Genomic DNA, 18,724 nt, shown 5'->3' on the forward strand with positions numbered 1-18,724 from the left:
TATGGCCCAACTCTCACATCCATAGGTGACTAATGGAAAAACCATAGCTTTGACTAGATGGACCTTTGTTGTCAATGTAATGTCTCTGCTTTTTCATAAGCTGTCTAGGTTGGTCATAGCTTTTCTTCCAAGGAGTAAGCGTCTTTTAATTTCATGGCTGTGGTAACCATCTGCAATGTTTTTGAAGCCCCCCAAAATAAAGTCTCTTACTGTTTCCATTGTTTCCCCATCTATTTGCCATGATGTGATGGGACCGGATGACATGATCTTAGTTATTTTTAATGTTGAGTTTTAAACCAGCTTCTTCACTCTCCTCTTCCACTTTCATCAAGAGACGTTTTAGTTCCTCTTTACTTCCTGCCATAAGGGTGGTGTCATCTGCATATCTGAGGTTATTGATATTTCTCCCAGTAATCTTGATTCCAGCTTGTGCTTCATCCAGCCTGGGATTTCATATGATGTACTCTGCATATAAATTAAATAAACAGAGTGACAATATACAGCCTTGATAGACTCCTTTACCAATTTGGAACCAGTCCAATAGTCCATGTTCAGTTCTAACTGTTGCTTCTTGACCTGCATACAGATTTCTCAGGAGGCAGGTCAGGTGGTCTGGTATTCCCATCTCTTTCAGAATTTTCCAGTTTGTTGTTATCCACACAGTCAAAGGCTTTGGCATAGTCAACAAAGCAGAAGTAGATGTTTTTATGGAACTCTCTTGCTTTTTTGATGATCCAGTGGATGTCAGCAATTTGATCTCTGGTTCCTCTGCCTTTTCTAAATTCAGCTTGAGCATCTGGAAGCTCATGGTTCACATTTTTTTGAAGCCTGGCTTGGAGAATTTTGAGCATTACTTTACTAGCATGTGAGGTGAATGCAATTGTGCGGTAGTTTGAACATTCTTTGGCATTGCTTTTCTTTGACATGGGAATGTAATCAGATCTTTTCTAGTCCTTTGACCACTACTGAGTTTTCCAAATTTGCTGGCATATTGAGTGCAGCACTTTAATAGCATCATCATTTAGGACTTGAAATAGCTCAAATGGAATTCCATCACCTCCACTAGGTTTGTTTGCAATGATACTTCCTAAGGCCCACTTGACTTCAGACTCCAGGATGTCTGGCTCTAGGTGAGCGATCACTCCATCATGGTTATCTGGATCATTAAGATCTTGTTTTATAATTCTTTCTAATCCCATAGAAATGTGATTATATTGTAAGAAGTGGAGATTTACAAGCAGCTTTTGACAGGAAAGAAACTTTGCAGGAAAGAGCTCTCTGCAGAAGGCCCCTTTTTCTCTTGTCACTTTATTAAAACTGTATTGCAACTATCCCTGCTTTACTCATCTTTGGCGAATGCACACCTCTCAAATGTTTTTGTCTCATAATAGCTTGCCCAACCTGTTGATTCTTTATGTAGATTAAAGAAATAAAAATGAACAAGTAATTAAGAGATGACAAGATCTCTTCCCTATTCTTCAGCAATTTGCAAGCAAACTGTATGAACATGATAACTACAATTCCAATCCCATATCTCAATGATTAGCTGAGGTTACTTTTCCTTTCCCTTGAAAAATTTTCACTGTCCATCAGAATCTTCAGTGTTGGTTTTAGGTTATGAATTCATCTTCTCCCCAGATCACCAGTTTTTCTGATTAGAGAAAGTTTCCTTTCTCTCAACACTTGCCTCTCAAGCATTGCTCTCTGAGCATCACGTAGTGGAACCCAACTTTGGTAACAATGTGAATATGTATGAACTTGGAATGTTGGTTGGTATTAAGACCAATTGAAGAAAAATATCAGAATTATTAACTAAAAAATATTCTTTCAAACAGTACTTCTTGGAAGACTGATTTGTTTATAATTTTTTCTAAAAGCTATACATGAAAAAGAGTTCTACATGTTAAGGTACTAGTGTGTGCACTAAAGCTTCAATAGTGATGAGACATGCAAAGTAGCAAAGGAAATGTCCATACAGATAAAATTCTTTTGAAAAGAAACTAATACAGTTTTTTAAGGAATCTCCACACTGTTCTCCATAGTGGCTGTACTAGTTTGCATTCCCATCAACCATGTAAGAGGGTTCCCTTTTCTCCACACCCTCTCCAGCATTTATTGCTTGTAGACTTTTGGATCACAGCCATTCTGACTGGCATGAAATGGTACCTCATTGTGGTTTTGATTTGCATTTCTTTGATAATGAGTGATGGAGAGGGGTTCAGGATGGGGAACACGTGTATGCCTGTGGTGGATTCATGTTGATGTGTGGCAGAATCAATATAATATTGTAAAGTAAAAAAAAAGAAAAAGAAACTAACACAATATCTGGAATACTTTTTCCTTCTCTAGAAAAATATCAATACTGCCTTATGATCCAGCAATTCCACTGCTGGGCATACACACTGAGAAAACCAGAAGGGAAAGAGACACGAGTACCCCAATGTTCATCGCAGCACTGTTTATAATAGCCAGGACATGGAAGCAACCTAGATGTCCATCAGCAGATGAATGGATAAGAAAGCTGTGGTACATATACACAATGGAGTATTATTCAGCCATTAAAAAGAATACATTTGAATCAGTTCTAATGAGGTGGATGAAACTGGAGCCTATTATACAGAGTGAAGTAAGCCAGAAAGAAAAACACCAATACAGTATACTAACGCATATATGGAATTTAGAAAGATGGTAACAATAACCCTGTGTACGAGACAGCAAAAGAGACACTGATGTATAGAACAGTCTTATGGACTCTGTGGGAGAGGGAGAGGGTGGGAAGATTTGGGAGAATGGCATTGAAACATGTAAAATATCATGTATGAAATGAGTTGCCAGTCCAGGTTCGACGCACGATACTGGATGCTTAGGGCTGGTGCACTGGGACGACCCAGAGGGATGGAATGGGGAGGGAGGAGGGAGGAGGGTTCAGGATGGGGAACACATGTATACCGGTGGCGGATTCATTTTGATATTTGGCAAAACTAATACAGTTATGTAAAGTTTAAAAATAAAATAAAATTTAAAAAATAAATAAATAAATAAAATAAATAAAGTTAAAAAAAAAAAACAAATATATATGCAAAAAAAAAAAATATCAATACTAATAAAGAACTTCACCAGTGTTTGGTAATTATGAACTATGCTATAGAAACAATAAATAGTATAAAAATTTGTAAACACATATGTATACATGTATAATGTCTATATATACACATATATGTATGTGTATATATCATATTATTCTAAATAAAAGTTAGCAAACATAATATAAATGAATATATCTGTTAAAAATAAAAATTCCACCTCTGCTATTGATCTCTCTGTTTCCTCCTTAAAATAACAGCAAACAAAGCCTACTGGTTGTTTAATTTTCTATTAGTCTCATCAGTCAATCTCAGATGTCACTAATCTGCTTTGTTGTACCATGATGCCTAAGGGTATTTTGAAAATTTAATATTGCGGTATAATTGCTTGAAGAACTGTTCCATAAAATCAATACAGCATAATAATCCCTATATGAATAAAAGAGGTATGCTACAAAACAGCATTGTTTTATTTCTAGAAACTCTTAACTAGAAGGAGGAATATTTATAAAAAGCATAGAGATGGAGTTCAGTACATCAACCAAAGGGCATATACACAACATATAAATCATTAAATATGAAGCAAAACCATTAAACTTAAGTGAAACATTTGGAATCTTACTTGGTATTTTTGAACAAAGGAAGAAAAAGTTCAGATTGAGTTTGTAAAGGAAAGAAATTGCAAGAAATATGACATTAACATCTCAAATAACTCTAAAAGAAGCATCAGATTGCCCACAGTCATCCCAGTTGGTCAACTATAATTTTATTGTGCTCTCTAATTTACCGTTAAGTCCAAAATCATCCACTCTTGCAGAAGAAACAAATGAAAATGTATCATTTCATAATTTGTAATAACAAATACTTCACTAGCTCAAAACATAAACTTTATTATGTGGGCTCTGGAGAAGCATCAATTCACAATAACATCAAATGACAGCCAAATTTCTCTCTTCTTAAGAGGAAAATAAAATCAAATACCCAAATGAAAATAAGAGTCTCCACCATTTAAGGCCAAAAGTTGAAGAAAAGAGAACTTTAGCAAGAATCAGAAAAATCTGAATGAATCCATTATACATAAAATGATACTTTTTCACATTCAACATTCATAACACTAACCATAAACTGCTGATGAAGTGATATAGCAATTATTAAAGTTTACATTGCTTTATATTTATTTTTTAAATGTAAAGAAATTAGGTGGCCTAATCACCTGGAAAACCATCTGTTGAAACTCTAATAATACTGGATAAAATATATCAAACCACAATCACAGGATATGAAGTGATACACATAGATTCTACAAACAGAACTGTAAACCCAAATGGAAAGTGAAACTCTAACTGCCCTAGAGTGTGTTTATATGTATGTGTGTATATGTACTTGTGTATGTTGGTACACGTGAGTGTGTTAATGCAAAATGTCCTGCTTGGTAGACCAAGAGTTTTATTTCGTGGCTATTCAGGCACAGGATAAATATTCTTGGTTCCATCCAGAGTGACTATTGAAATGGAGACTTCCCACATAAAAGAAGTAACTTTAAAGAGCTATAGCAACAAAGTTCTAGAAACGTAGATCCCCTGACATGGAAAAGAAGACTGCAATGCTTTGCTATGTGTTCCTGAGCTGTGAGAGGGAAAAGCATTTCTCCACATGGCCCAAGGTTGGAATCTACAATTTGTATGTGGTTTCCAAACTCAGAAGTTTACAAACGTGCATAAGTGATCACAGACTGTGACAAACTAGGTTATCTGCCAAATGACATTTCCACAGCAGGGAGTGGAACTCATACAAAGCTGAACAGAATTCTCACAGATGAATCTGATGAATTCACAGCATCTTACACTAAAAAGCATATGAATAACTGTTAACCATTAGAATCATGAGAAAATAAATAAATTTAAAATCACAAGAATTTTGAACAAATAGGACATTTGTATAGAAAACTAAATTCATCTGTTTAAATAATCAAATATACAAAGAACCAAAGTCATAAGAAAAGAATAACCATAATACATAAAATTGAAAAAGCAGGCACATTCAAAAACAGACACGTTAGAAATAATACGTTTCAAATATAAAATAAAGAATTAAAAATAATATATTGAGTTAGAAATTTAATCTATTAGGTTAACCTCATATTAGATAAAACTAGAGACTTGAAGGTCAGTTCAGTTCAGTCGCTCAGTCGTGTCTGACTCTTTGCAACCCCTTGAACTGCAGCACGCCAGGGCTTCCTGTCCATCGCCAACTCCCGGGGTTTACCCAAACTCATGTCCATCCAGTTGGTGATGCCATCCAGCCATCTCATCCTCTGTCATCCCCTGCCCCTCCTACCCCCAATCCCTCCCAGCATCAGGGTCTTTTCCAATGAGTCAACTCTTTGCATCAGGTGGCCAAAGTATTGGAGTTTCACTTCAGCATCAGTCCTTCCAAAGAACACCCAGGACTGATTTCCTTTAGGATGGACTGGTTGGATCTCCTTGCAGTCCCTTGGAGTCTTCTCAACACCAGAGTTCAAAAGCATCAATTCTTAGGCTCTCAGCTTTCTTCACAATCCAACTCTCACATCCATACATGACCACAGGAAAAACCATAGCCTTGACTAGACGAACCTTTGTTGGCAAAGTAATGTCTCCACTTTTCAATATGCTGTCTAGGTTGGTCATAACTTTCCTTCCAAGGAGCAAGCGTCTTTTAATTTCATGACTGCAATCACCATCTGCAGTGATTTTGGAGCCCCCAAAAATAAAGTCTGCCACTGTTTCCATTGTTTCCCCATCTATTTCCCATGAAGTGGTGGGACCAACCAGTAGCACATTGCGCACCTACTGACCTGGGGAGTTTCTCTTTCAGTGTCCTATCATTTTGCCTTTTCATACTGTTCATGGGGTTCTCAAGGCAAGAATACTGAAGTGGTTTGCCATTCCCTTCTCCAGTGGACCACGTTCTGTCAGATCTCTCCACCATGACCCGCCCTTCTTGGGTTGCCCCACTGGCATGGCTTAGTTTCATTGAGTTAGACAGGGCTGTGGTCCTAGTGTGATTAGATTGACTAGTTTTCTGTGAGTATGGTTTCAGTGTGTTTGCCCTCTGATGCCCTCTTGCAACACCTACCGTCTTACTTGGGTTTCTCTTACCTTAGGCGTGGGGTATCTCTTCATGGCTGCTCCAGCAAAGCCCAGCCATTGCTCCTTACCTTGGACGAGGGGTATCTCCTCACTGCCGCCCTTACTGACCTTCAACGTGGGATAGCTCCTCTAGGTCCTCCTGCGCCCGTGCAGCCACGGCTCCTTGGACGTGAGGTTGGTCCTCCAACCCAGCTGTGGATGTGACTGGTGATAGAAGCAAGGTCCGATGCTGTAAAGAGAAATATTGCATAGGAACCTGGAATGTCAGGTCCATGAATCAAGGCAAATTGGTAGTGGTCAAACAAGAGATGGCAAGAGTGAATGTCGACATTCTAGGAATCAGTGAACTGAAATGGACTGGAATGGGTGAATTTAACCCAGATGACCATTATATCTACTACTGTGGGCAGGAATCCCTCAGAAGAAATGGAGTAGCCATCATGGTCAACAAAAGAGTCTGAAATGCAGTACTTGGATGCAATCTCAAAAATGACAGAATGATCTCTGTTCGTTTCCAAGGCAAACCATTCAATATCACAGTAATCCAAGTCTATGCCCCAACCAGTAATGCTGAAGAAGCTGAAGTTGAACAGTTCTATGAAGACCTACAAGACCTTTTAGAACTAACACCCAAAAAAGATGTCCTTTTCATCATAGGGGACTGGAATGCAAAAGTAGGAAGTGAAGAAACACCTGGAGTAACAGGCAAATTTGGCCTTGGAATATGGCATGAAGCAGGGCAAAGACTAATAGAGTTTTGTCAAGAAAATGCATTGGTCATAACAAACACCCTCTTCCAACAACACAAGAGAAGACTCTATACATGGACATCACCATATGCCCAACACTGAAATCAGATGGATTATATTCTTTGCAGCCAAAGATGCAGAAGCTCTATACAGTCAGCAAAAACAAGACCAGGAGCTGACTGTGGCTCAGATCATGGACTCCTTATTGCCAAATTCAGACTCAAATTGAAGAAAGTAGGGAAAACCACTAGACCATTCAGGTATGACTTAAATCAAATCCCTTATGATTATACAGTGGAAGTGAGAAATAGATTTAAGGGCCTAGATCTGATAGATAGAGTGCCTGATGAACTATGGAATGAGGTTCATGACATTGTACAGGAGACAGGGATCAAGACCATCCCCATGGAAAAGAAGTGCAAAAAAGCAAAATGGCTGTCTGGGGAGGCCTTACAAATAGCTGTGAAAAGAAGAGAAGCAAAAAGCAAAGGAGAAAAGGAAAGATATAAACATCTGAATGCAGAGTTCCAAAGAATAGCAAGAAGAGATAAGAAAGCCTTCCTCAGCAATCAATGCAAAGAAATAGAAGAAAACAACAGAATGGGAAAGACTAGAGATCTCTTCAAGAAAATCAGAGATACCAAAGGAATATTTCATGCAAAGATGGGCTCGATAAAGGACAGAAATGGTATGGACCTAACAGAAGCAGAAGATATTAAGAAGAGGTGGCAAGAATACACAGAAGAACTGTACAAAAAAGATGTTCATGACCCAGATAATCACGATGGTGTGATCACTGACCTAGAGCCAGACATCCTGGAATGTGAAGTCAAGTGGGCCTTAGAAAGCATCACTATGAACAAAGCTAGTGGAGGTGATGGAATTCCAGTGGAGCTATTCCAAATCCTGAAAGATGATGCTGTGAAAGTGCTGCACTCAATATGCCAGCAAATTTGGAAAACTCAGCAGTGGCCACAGGACTGGAAAAGGTCAGTTTTCATTCCAATCCCAAAGAAAGGCAATGCCAAAGAATGCTCAAACTACCGCACAATTGCACTCATCTCACATGCTAGTAAAGTAATGCTCAAAATTCTCCAAGCCAGGCTTCAGAAATATGTGAACCGTGAACTTCCTGATGTTCAAGCTGGTTTTAGGAAAGGCAGAGGAACCAGAGATCAAATTACCAATATCCGCTGGATCATGGAAAAAGCAAGAGAGTTCCAGAAAAACATCTATTTCTGTTTTATTGACTATGCCAAAGCCTTTGATTTTGTGGATCACAATAAACTGTGGAAAATTCTGAAAGAGATGGGAATACCAGACCACCTGATCTGCCTCTTGAGAAATCTGTATGCAGGTCAGGAAGCAACAGTTAGAACTGGACACGGAACAACAGACTTGTTCCAAATAGGAAAAGGAGTACGTCAAGGCTGTATATTGTCACCCTGTTTATTTAACTTATATGCAGAGTACATCATGAGAACACTGGGCTGGAAGAAGCACAAGCTGGAATCAAGATTGCTGGGAGAAATATCAATAGCCTCAGATATGCAGATGACACCACCCTTATGGCAGAAAGTGAAGAGGAACTCAAAAGCCTCTTGATGAAAGTGAAAGTGGAGAGTGAAAAAGTTGGCTTAAAGCTCAACATTCAGAAAACGAAGATCATGGCATCCGGTCCCATCACTTCATGGGAAATAAATGGGGAAACAGTGTCAGACTCTATTTTGGTGGGCTCTAAAATCACTGCAGATGGTGACTGCAGTCATGAAATTAAAAGATGCTTACTCCTTGGAAGGAAAGTTATGACCAACCTAGATAGCATACTCAAAAGCAGAGACATTACTTTGCCAACAAAGGTTCGTCTAGTCAAGGCTATGGTTTTTCCTGTGGTCATGTATGGATGTGAGAGTTGGACTATGAAGAAGCCTGAGCACCAAAGAATTGATGCTTTTGAACTGTCGCGTTGGAGAGGACTTTTAAGAGTCCCTTGGACTGCAAGGAGATCCAACCAGTCCATTCTGAAGGAGATCAGCCCTGGGATTTCTTTGGAAGGAATGATGCTAAAGCTGAAACTCCAGTACTTTGGCCACCTCATGCGAAGAGTTGACTCATTGGAAAAGACTCTGATGCTGGGAGGGATTGGGGTCAGGAGGAGAAGGGGACGACAGAGGATGAGATGGCTGAATGGCATCACTGACTCGATGGACGTGAGTCTGAGTGAACTCTGGGAGTTGGTGATGGACAGGGAGGCCTGGCGTGCTGTGATTCATGGGGTCGCAAAAAGTCGGACACGACTAAGCAACTGATCTGATCTGATCTGATCTGGTGGGACCAACCAGATGAAATGATCTTAGTTTTCTGAATGTTGAGCTTTAAGCCAACTTTTTCACTCTCCTCTTTCACTTTCATCAAGAGGCTTTTTAGTTCCTCTTCACTTTCTGCCATAAGGGTGGTGTCATCTGCATATCTGAGGTTATTCATATTTCTCCTGGCAATCTTGATTCCAGTTTGTGCTTCTTACAGCCCTGGGCAGACATAAGGAAATTTTTTAAAACAGAGGTTAAAAGACAAGATGAGGGAACTTTCAGCTTCTCGTTCTACATGTAAGGAGTTTGTAAGTGGCCATTTCATCCTAAAAAATAGAAAAACTGACCAGACCAAAAAATCAACAATTCTTCTAGAATCTTTAGGAGAATAATGACATGAGATGAATTGCTGTCAGCAAGACCAAACATACAGATAGATGAACACCAGGGATCATGGCTTACCTGAGCAGAGATTCACAGGGGGAAACTACAACAGGAATCAACGCCAGAGTAGGAAAACCTGAATTATAACTGATTAGCTGCTTGAGGCTCAGAGTGAACAACTTTGACAGCTAACAGCTCCAGGGATATCCAGTTATAGAGGAGCCCCTACAGTTTTGTGAGATTTAATCTCCAGAGGCTCTAACAAGTTCTCACAGTAAACATCAGAGAAACATCCATTGGACAGAGGGAGGGGAAAAAGAACCATTCTGAAATATGCCAAAGCCCTCCACTCTTAACAAGGCCTGCCCACAGGAGAAATTAATTAACCAGAGCCTATCAGGCTGAGGTATTTTTAGAACCTAACTGACCTCAAGGAAAGGAAATGCTCAACTCTAGTCAATTCTAGTCTTCCACGTAGGAAATGAGCAATACTCAACTGCAGCCCACTCTAGCCATCCTGTCCCACCTAAGGGGCGAGAAAACAAATGGAGAAATGCTTATGAAGCTGACAGTTCAGATGCATAGGATCACCACAGACTAATATCTAATCACAGGACTATAGAATGCTTCTTTTCCACACATACCTTACTACTACATTACTAAAGCCCTTTACTTCAGATCATGTGCAGCTGTCAAGAAAAATTTACAAGGCATACCAAAAGGCAAAAAACATAATGTGGAAGAGACAAAGCAAACAACAGAACCACACGTGGTAAGGACACCAATTATCAGAACAAGATTTAAAACAACTGTCGTTTATATGCTTATTCTTCTGATGGATAAAGTAGACAGCACACAATAGCAGATGTAACTAGAGAGCTGGAAATCCCAAGAAAGAATCAAAAAGAAATACTAGAGACCAATAATACTGCAATAGAAAGAGGATGTCTTTGCTGGTGTTATCAGAATACTGGACACAGGTGATGAAAGAAACTCTGTATCTAAGGATATCTCAGTGGAAATCACTAAACCTGAAAAGCAAAGTGAACAAATACTGAAAACAGAACACCCAAGACTGTGGGAAAATTTCAAAAGATATACTATACATATAATGTCAATACTAGAAAGAAAGAAAGAAAGAGCAGCAATAATTGAAACAGTAATGACTGAAAATTTCCCCAAATTAATATCAGACACCAAACCACATATAAAAGAAGCCCAGAGAATACCAAGATAAATAAATTCCAAAACTACCACCTAGTCATAATATTTTCAAACTATAGAAAATTAAAGTAAAAGAAAAAAAAAATCTGACAGGAGAGGAAAAGATTATTTATCTATAAAAAGGAAAAATATAAGAATATTTGACTTCTTACAAGTCATGCAAGCAAGAAGAAGATGGACTGAGATATTTAAATTGTTGAGAAAAAAAAACACCAACATAAAATTTTGTACCCTAAAAAATTATCCTTCAAAAGTAAAGGAGGAATAGAGGCTCTCTCAGACCAACAGAAAATTGAAGGAATGTGTTATCAGTAGACCTGTCCTGCAAGAAATGTTAAGAGAAGTTCCTTAAAGAGAAAGAATATTACATAGGTCAAAAACCTGATCTACATAAAAAACTAAGATCATCACAGCAGGTACAGGGAGTAAAATAAAAACTTTCATTTTTTTTATTCTTAATTGATCTATCAGAAAATGGCTTGTTCAAATAATAATAGCAACATACATTCAATTATGTGATATGTGTGTGTGTGTGTGTACACACACACATTAAGGTATAAGTAAAATGAATCTCAGCAAGGATATAAGGAAGAGGAAGAGAGAATTAAGATTACTTTGATATTATAAGGTACTCATACTACTTATGAAATGGAATAATATTATTTGGAAGTAGAGTTGAATCAGTTGTAAACTTATATTGCAAATTTAGGTCAACCACTAGAAAAAGTAAGAAAAATAAACAAATATGACTGATATGCCAAGAAGGCAAGAGAAAGTGGAATCATATAAAATGCTCAATTAAAACTAAAAAATACAGAAAAGAGTAGAAGGCATAAAATAGGACTAAAAAGAATGGGCAACAAGCTTAAAATAACAATGAATATGGGAGATAATATTCCAACTATTTCAATAGTTGCTTTGCATATCAATAGTCTAAAAACATCAATTAAAGACAGATTGTCAGAAGGAATATTAAAAAAACACAATGCAAACAGTGTTGTTATAAGAAATTCACTGTAAAATATAAGGACATATATAAATTGGGAAAGGAGTACAGCAAAGTTGTATATTGTCACCCTGCTTATTTAACTTCTATGCAGAGTATATGATGCAAAATGCCAGGCTGTGTGAATCAAAAACCAGAATTAAGATTGCCAGTAGAAATATAAACAACCTCAGATATGCAGATAATTGAACTCTAGTGGCCAAAAGTGAGGAGGAACTAAAGAGCCTCTTAATGAGCATCAAAGAGGAGAATGAGAAACCTGGCTTGAAACTCAGCATTCAAAAAATGAAGACCATGGCATCCAGTCCCATCATTTCATGGCAAATAGGGAAAATGTGGAAGCAATCACAGATTTTTCTTTGATTGGTCTCCAAAATCACTGGGGATGGTGACTGCAGCCATGAAATTAAAAGATATTTGCCTCTTGGAAGGAAAGCTATGACAAACCTAGGCACCATATTAAGAAGCAGAGACATCACTTTGCCAATGAAAGTCCATATAGTCACAGCTATGGTTTTTCCAGGAGTCATGTACATATGTGAGATTTGGGTCATAAACAAGCCTGAGCACTGAAGACCAGATGCTTTCAAATTGTTTCTTAAGAGTCCCTTGGACAGCAAGGAGATCAAACCAGTCCATCCTAAAGGAAATCAAACATGAATATCCATTGGAAGGATGGTGCTGAAGCTGAAGCTCCAATACTTTGGCCACCTGATGCAAAGAATCAACTTACTGACAAGGATCCTGAGGCTAGGAAAGATTGAAAGCAAAAGGAGAAGGAGGTGGCAGAGGATGAGATGGTTAGATAGCATCACTGACTCAATGGACATGAATTGGAGCAAACTCCAAGAAACAGTGGAGGATAGAGGAGCCTGATGTACTACAGGCCATAGGGTTGCAAAGAGTTGAACATGACTTTATGACTGAACAAAAACAATATAGATTAAAACTAAATGGACAGCATGCATTGCTCTAATATTTATCTATGCTGGACATCTTTTTATGTGGTTTTGGCCATCTGTATGTCTGTTTTGGAGAAATGTCTATGTAGATCTTCTGCTCATTTTCTGATTGATGCTGTTCATTATTATGATATTGTGTTGCATGAGATGTTTGAATATTTTGGAGATTAATCCTTTGTTGGTTATACTGCTTGCAAATATTTTCTCCCATTCTGTGGGTTGCCTTTTCATTGTTTTATGGTTTCCTTTGTATAAGTCTTTAAGCTTAATTAGGTTCCATTTGTTTATTTTTGTTTTATTTTCATTATTCTATAAGGTGGATCTAAAAAGATATTGCTGCAATTTATGTCAAGGAGTATCCTATCTATGGTTTGTGGATAAAGAAGTTATGGTACATATATAAATGGAATAATACTCAGTCATAAAAAGAATGAAATAAGGCCATTTGTAGCAACATGGATGGACCTAGAGATTATCATACTAAGTGAAGTAAGTCAGACAAAGACAAATACCATGTGATACAACTTATATGTGGAATCTAAAATACGATACATATGAACTTATTTACAAAAGAGACAACAGACTGACTCACAGACTTTGAAAACAAGCTAATGATTACCAAAGGGGGAGGGAGGGATAAAACTGGATTTGGGGATTAACATATACACACTGCTATATATCGAATATATAATCAACAAAGATATATTGCATAGTACAAACTACACTCAAAATTCTGTAATAACTAAACAGGAAAAGAATCTGAAAAAACAGATATATGTATGACTGAATCACTTGGTTGTTCACTTGAAACTAACACAACACTGTAAATCAATTATATTTCAATATAAAACAAAAATTTATTTTTAACTTTATTTTACGTATTTTTGAAAGCTAAAACAGTAAATGGATGGAGAAAAATATACCATCTTGACAAAAATCAAAAGAAGACAGGGGTAGCTATATTAATTCAAACAGAGCAGACTAAAAAGGAAGGAAACATACCAAGGATAAAAAAAGAACATTATATATTGACAAAATGGTCAATTCTCCAAAAGAAATAATGATTTTTAGTATGTATGCATCAACAATAGAGCATCAAACTATGTGAAATTAAAAACTGACAGAACAGCCAAGAGAAACAGATAAATCCACTATCATACTTGGAGACTTCAACACTATTCACTCAGAAATAGACAGATCTTGCAGGCAGATAATCAGTATGGACATAAGCTGAACTCAACACCACCATGAATTAACAGGATATAATTGACATTTGTAGACTACTTCATCCAACAACAGCAGAATATCATTTTCTCAAACTAACATGAAACATCTTGGCCACTAAACACACCTTAATAGATTTAAAAGAATAGAAACCATGCAATATCTACTCACCTACCATAACTGAATTAAACTAGTAATCAAAAAGAAATGATAACTGGAAAATCCTCAAATATGTAGAGATTAAAGAACAAAATTTCAATGAAAACTCAAGAAAACAAAATTTTGAAGTAGATGAAAATGAAAACATGACTTAAAAAACAGGATTCAGAGAAACCAGTGCTTAGAGAAAAATATGGCATTTTATTACAAGGCATATATTAGAAAAGAAGAAAATTATCTAAAATAATAATCTAAGATTTCACCTTAGGAAACTAGACAAAGAGGAGCAAATTAAATCTAAAGTAAGCAGAAGTAAAGAAATAATAAGAGGGTAGAAATAAATGATATTGAAAATAGGAAACCAGTAGAAAAAAATAAATGAAAGCAGATGGTATGGGGAGGGAGAAGGGAGGGGGATTCAGGATGGGGAACACGTGTACACCCATGGCGGATTCATGTTGATGTATGGCAAAACCAATACAATATTGTAAAGTAATTAGCCTCCAATTAAAACAAATAAATTTAAATTTTTAAAAAATAAATGAAACCACTTGTAAAAGAATGAAACTAGAGCACTTTCTAACACCATACACAAAAATAAACTCAAAATGGATTAAAGATCTAAACGTAAGACCAGAAATTATAAAACTCCTAGAGGAGAACATAGGCAAAACACTCTCCGACATACATCACAGCAGGATCCTCTATGACCCACCTCCCAGAATACTGGAAATAAAAGCAAAAATAAACAAATGGGACCTAATTAAATTTAAAAGCTTCTGCACAACAAAGGAAACTATAAGCAAGGTGAAAAGACAGCCTTCAGAATGGGAGAAAATAATAGCAAATGAAGCAGCAGACAAACAACTAATCTCAAAAATATACAAGCAACTCCTACAGCTCAATTCCAGAAAAATAAATGACCCAATAAAAAAATGGGCCAAAGAACTGAACAGACATTTCTCCAAAGAAGACATACAGATGGCTAACACACACATGAAAAGATGCTCAACCTCACTCATTATCAGAGAAATGCAAATCAAAACCACTATGAGGTACCATTTCATGCCTGTCAGAATGGCTGCGATCCAAAAGTCTACAAGCAATAAATGCTGGAGAGGATGTGGACAAAAGGGAAACCTCTTACACTGTTGGTGGGAATGCAAACTAGTACAGCCACTATGGAGAACAGTGTGGAGATTCCTTAAAAAACTGGAAAAAGAACTGCCTTATGATCCAGCAATCCCACTGCTGGGCATACACACTGAGGAAACCAGAATTGAAAGAGACACGTGTACCCCAATGTTCATTGCAGCACTGTTTATAATAGCCAGGACATGGAAGCAACCTAGATGTCCATCAGCAGATGAATGGATAAGAAAGCAGTGGTACACATACACAATGGAATATTACTCAGCCATTAAAAAGAATACATTTGAATCAGTTCTAATGAGGTGGATGAAACTGGAGCCTATTATACAGAGTGAAGTAAGCCAGAAAGAAAAACACCAATACAGTATACTAATGCATATTTATGGAATTTAGAAAGATGGTAACAATAACCCTGTATATGAGACAGCAAAAGAGACACTGATGTATAGAACAGTCTTTTGGACTCTGTGGGAGAGGGAGAGGGTGGGATGATTTGGGAGAATGGCATTGAAATATGTATAATATCATATATTAAACGAGTCGCCAGTCCAGGTTCGATGCACAATACTGGATGCTTGGGACTGGAGCACTGGGACGACCCAGAGGGAGGGTATGGGGAGGGAGGAGGGAGAAGAGTTCAGGATGGGGAACACATGTATACCTGTGGCAGATTCATTTTGATGTATGGCAAAACCAATACAATATTGTAAAGTTAAATAAAATAAAATTTAAAAAAATTAAATGAAACCAAAAGCTGGTTCTTTGATAAGATCAATAAAATCAACATGCTTCTAAGACATTTAAATAGAGAGAATACAGATTACTTATATCAGAAATGAAAGGAAAGAGAGCACATTTAAAGGATAGTGGCTCACAAAATAGAAAAGAGGAAATGGCCCAATTCTTCAAAAGACACAATCTGACAAAACTCACAGAAGAAGAAACAGACATCTGAATAGTCCTGTATCTATTAAAGAAATTGAATCAGTAATTATTGACAGTCCAAAAGGAAAATCTGTACATGAAATTGTAATGAACATTATGCTTATGCCATAAACTTAGATGGGCAAAAAAGTCACAAAACTTTATATCCTTTAAGCAAACTAATTCACCATAAGACTCCATTCCATCTCTGTCTATTGGGATTCCTTAACCAATCATGGTCACAATTGTGATAAACTCCTTAGAGTTTGCATCTCAACAAAAGTCAGAGTTGTCCATCTAGTGTTGGCTCATCTCTTTATTACATACTGCCTATGAAATGATCATCAGCCAAGTTTTTTTTTTCATCATGTTTGAGGACCAGATGTCCAGTCATTTCTGCATCCAAGTTGGGCACAGAGATCTTTGCTGAGGCCAAGAATTCAGGGGCCAAATATTGGGCATCTCTGAGCACATCAGTCATCATTTTCCTTTACCTACTTATTATTAGGGTAAAACTGTGTGATGCAAAGTCCCAACTGTGTATACAATTTACTTTTATCTAAATTCTTCCATAAGCTTAACACAGTGTATAAAACTCTATGCATAATTGATGGAGAAGGAAATGGCAACCCACTCCAGTATTTTTGCCTGGAAAATCCCATGGATAGAGGAGCCTGGCAGGCTACAGTCCCTGGGGTCGCAAGAGTCGGATATGACTTAGCGACTAGATCACCATCATGCATGATTGAATACTACTGTTTGTAATGAAAGTAAAATTGTATATTCAAGTATTAGGATAAAAAAGCTTACAGAAATAGCATATGTCTGTGTAAAGAAAATGAAAAGAAACAATTTTAAATATTTATATTTAACATAAATGCAGCCACAAAACTAAAAACACAAACATAAAATACAACAAATTACATATAATTATTTGTTACTAAAAATATAAACCAATAAAAATAATCTTTAAATACTAAGTCATGAAGATAAAGTATAAAATTACTTACAACAATCTATTACATGTATGAGAATAGAAGCTGTATTGGCCTTAACATTTTTTTATTATACTTACATTTTGGGTTAGGCCTCCAACAGGTGAGCTATGAATAAATGTAAATGACTACTAATAGTCTTTGTAATTGGCAACAATTATTTATTTGAAAAATATATGGAGAACATCAAAGCGTATAGAAAGGACATAATTCAAAAGCTAATATATGGGTGATATTACACACTGTGTATGCTGAACAAATTTGTCATTCCACAGTCACTTTTTCAGTCTTAACATCTCACCCCTATTCTCATTCTTCCATCTTGGGGCCTTGTCCTCAGAGCCTTGGCAGAAACTACTTATGAAATGAACTATATAGATGATTTACCTGGTTTCCAATTCCCTCCATCAGCCATACATAGACATTTATCTTTCCTTTTCAAACATGTTTTACACTATGTCAGTTAGAGATATTACTTGGGAATGATGAATCATGAGAGTTAACTGTAGTGCGAAAAATCTGGGAGCCATATCATGGATGGAACAAAAAGAGCTTTGTCCCAAGTCTTCGCTATTTTAAAGCTTCCAAAATCAAAATAATTATTTAGAAGGCCATGAATACTTTGAGATTCCCTTCTGTTTTATCAAATACTTCACCCACACATTTCCAATTATGATATCAGCAGAGCTGGATGAGAACAGAACACAAGATCAGGAAACTTGGGCTCACCTTTTTGTAATCAAGGGCCACCTCCTTTCCCTTTGCTGCTGCGGCTGCTGCTGCTAAGTCGCTTCAGTCGTGTCCGACTCTGTGCAACCCCATGGACTGCAGCCTACCAGGCTTCTCCATCCATGGGATTCTCCAGGCAAGAACACTGGAGTGGGTTGCCATTTCCTTCTCCAACGCATGAAAGTGGAAAGTGAAAGTGAAGTCGCTCAGCCGTGTCTGACTCTTAGCGACCCCATGGACTGCAGCCTACCAGGCTCCTCCATCCATGGGATTTTCCGGGCAACAGTACTCCTTTCCCTTTAGACCCTACCAACCCCTTATCCTGCACCACACACACAGATACTTAGTTCCATTAACCTTAGTTCCACACATATATTTGAGTATATGTATCTAGCTTCACTTGCTTGTGGAGACAAATTGCTTCATGACAGACACATCAGCATCCTACATCTTAGACCATAAACCAGTACAAAATAAATCTTTTACAGTACAGAATAAATACAGTACAAAGTAAATCTCTTGTGAATTAAGGTTATGTATAAATTATGATTTAAGTCAAAATGTATGTAGGACAGAGACAGGAGTACTTCAGAAAATATATATTTTTATGAGTAAGGCAGAAAAAGATTTAAAATAATTTTGTCTGGTTAATTAGACTAGCGGCAGCAAACTGCTTGCTCACAGGCTGAATGA

The sequence above is a fragment of the Bubalus bubalis genome, chromosome 2 (genome assembly GCF_019923935.1).
Source record: "Bubalus bubalis isolate 160015118507 breed Murrah chromosome 2, NDDB_SH_1, whole genome shotgun sequence".
Lineage (NCBI taxonomy): Eukaryota > Metazoa > Chordata > Mammalia > Artiodactyla > Bovidae > Bubalus > Bubalus bubalis.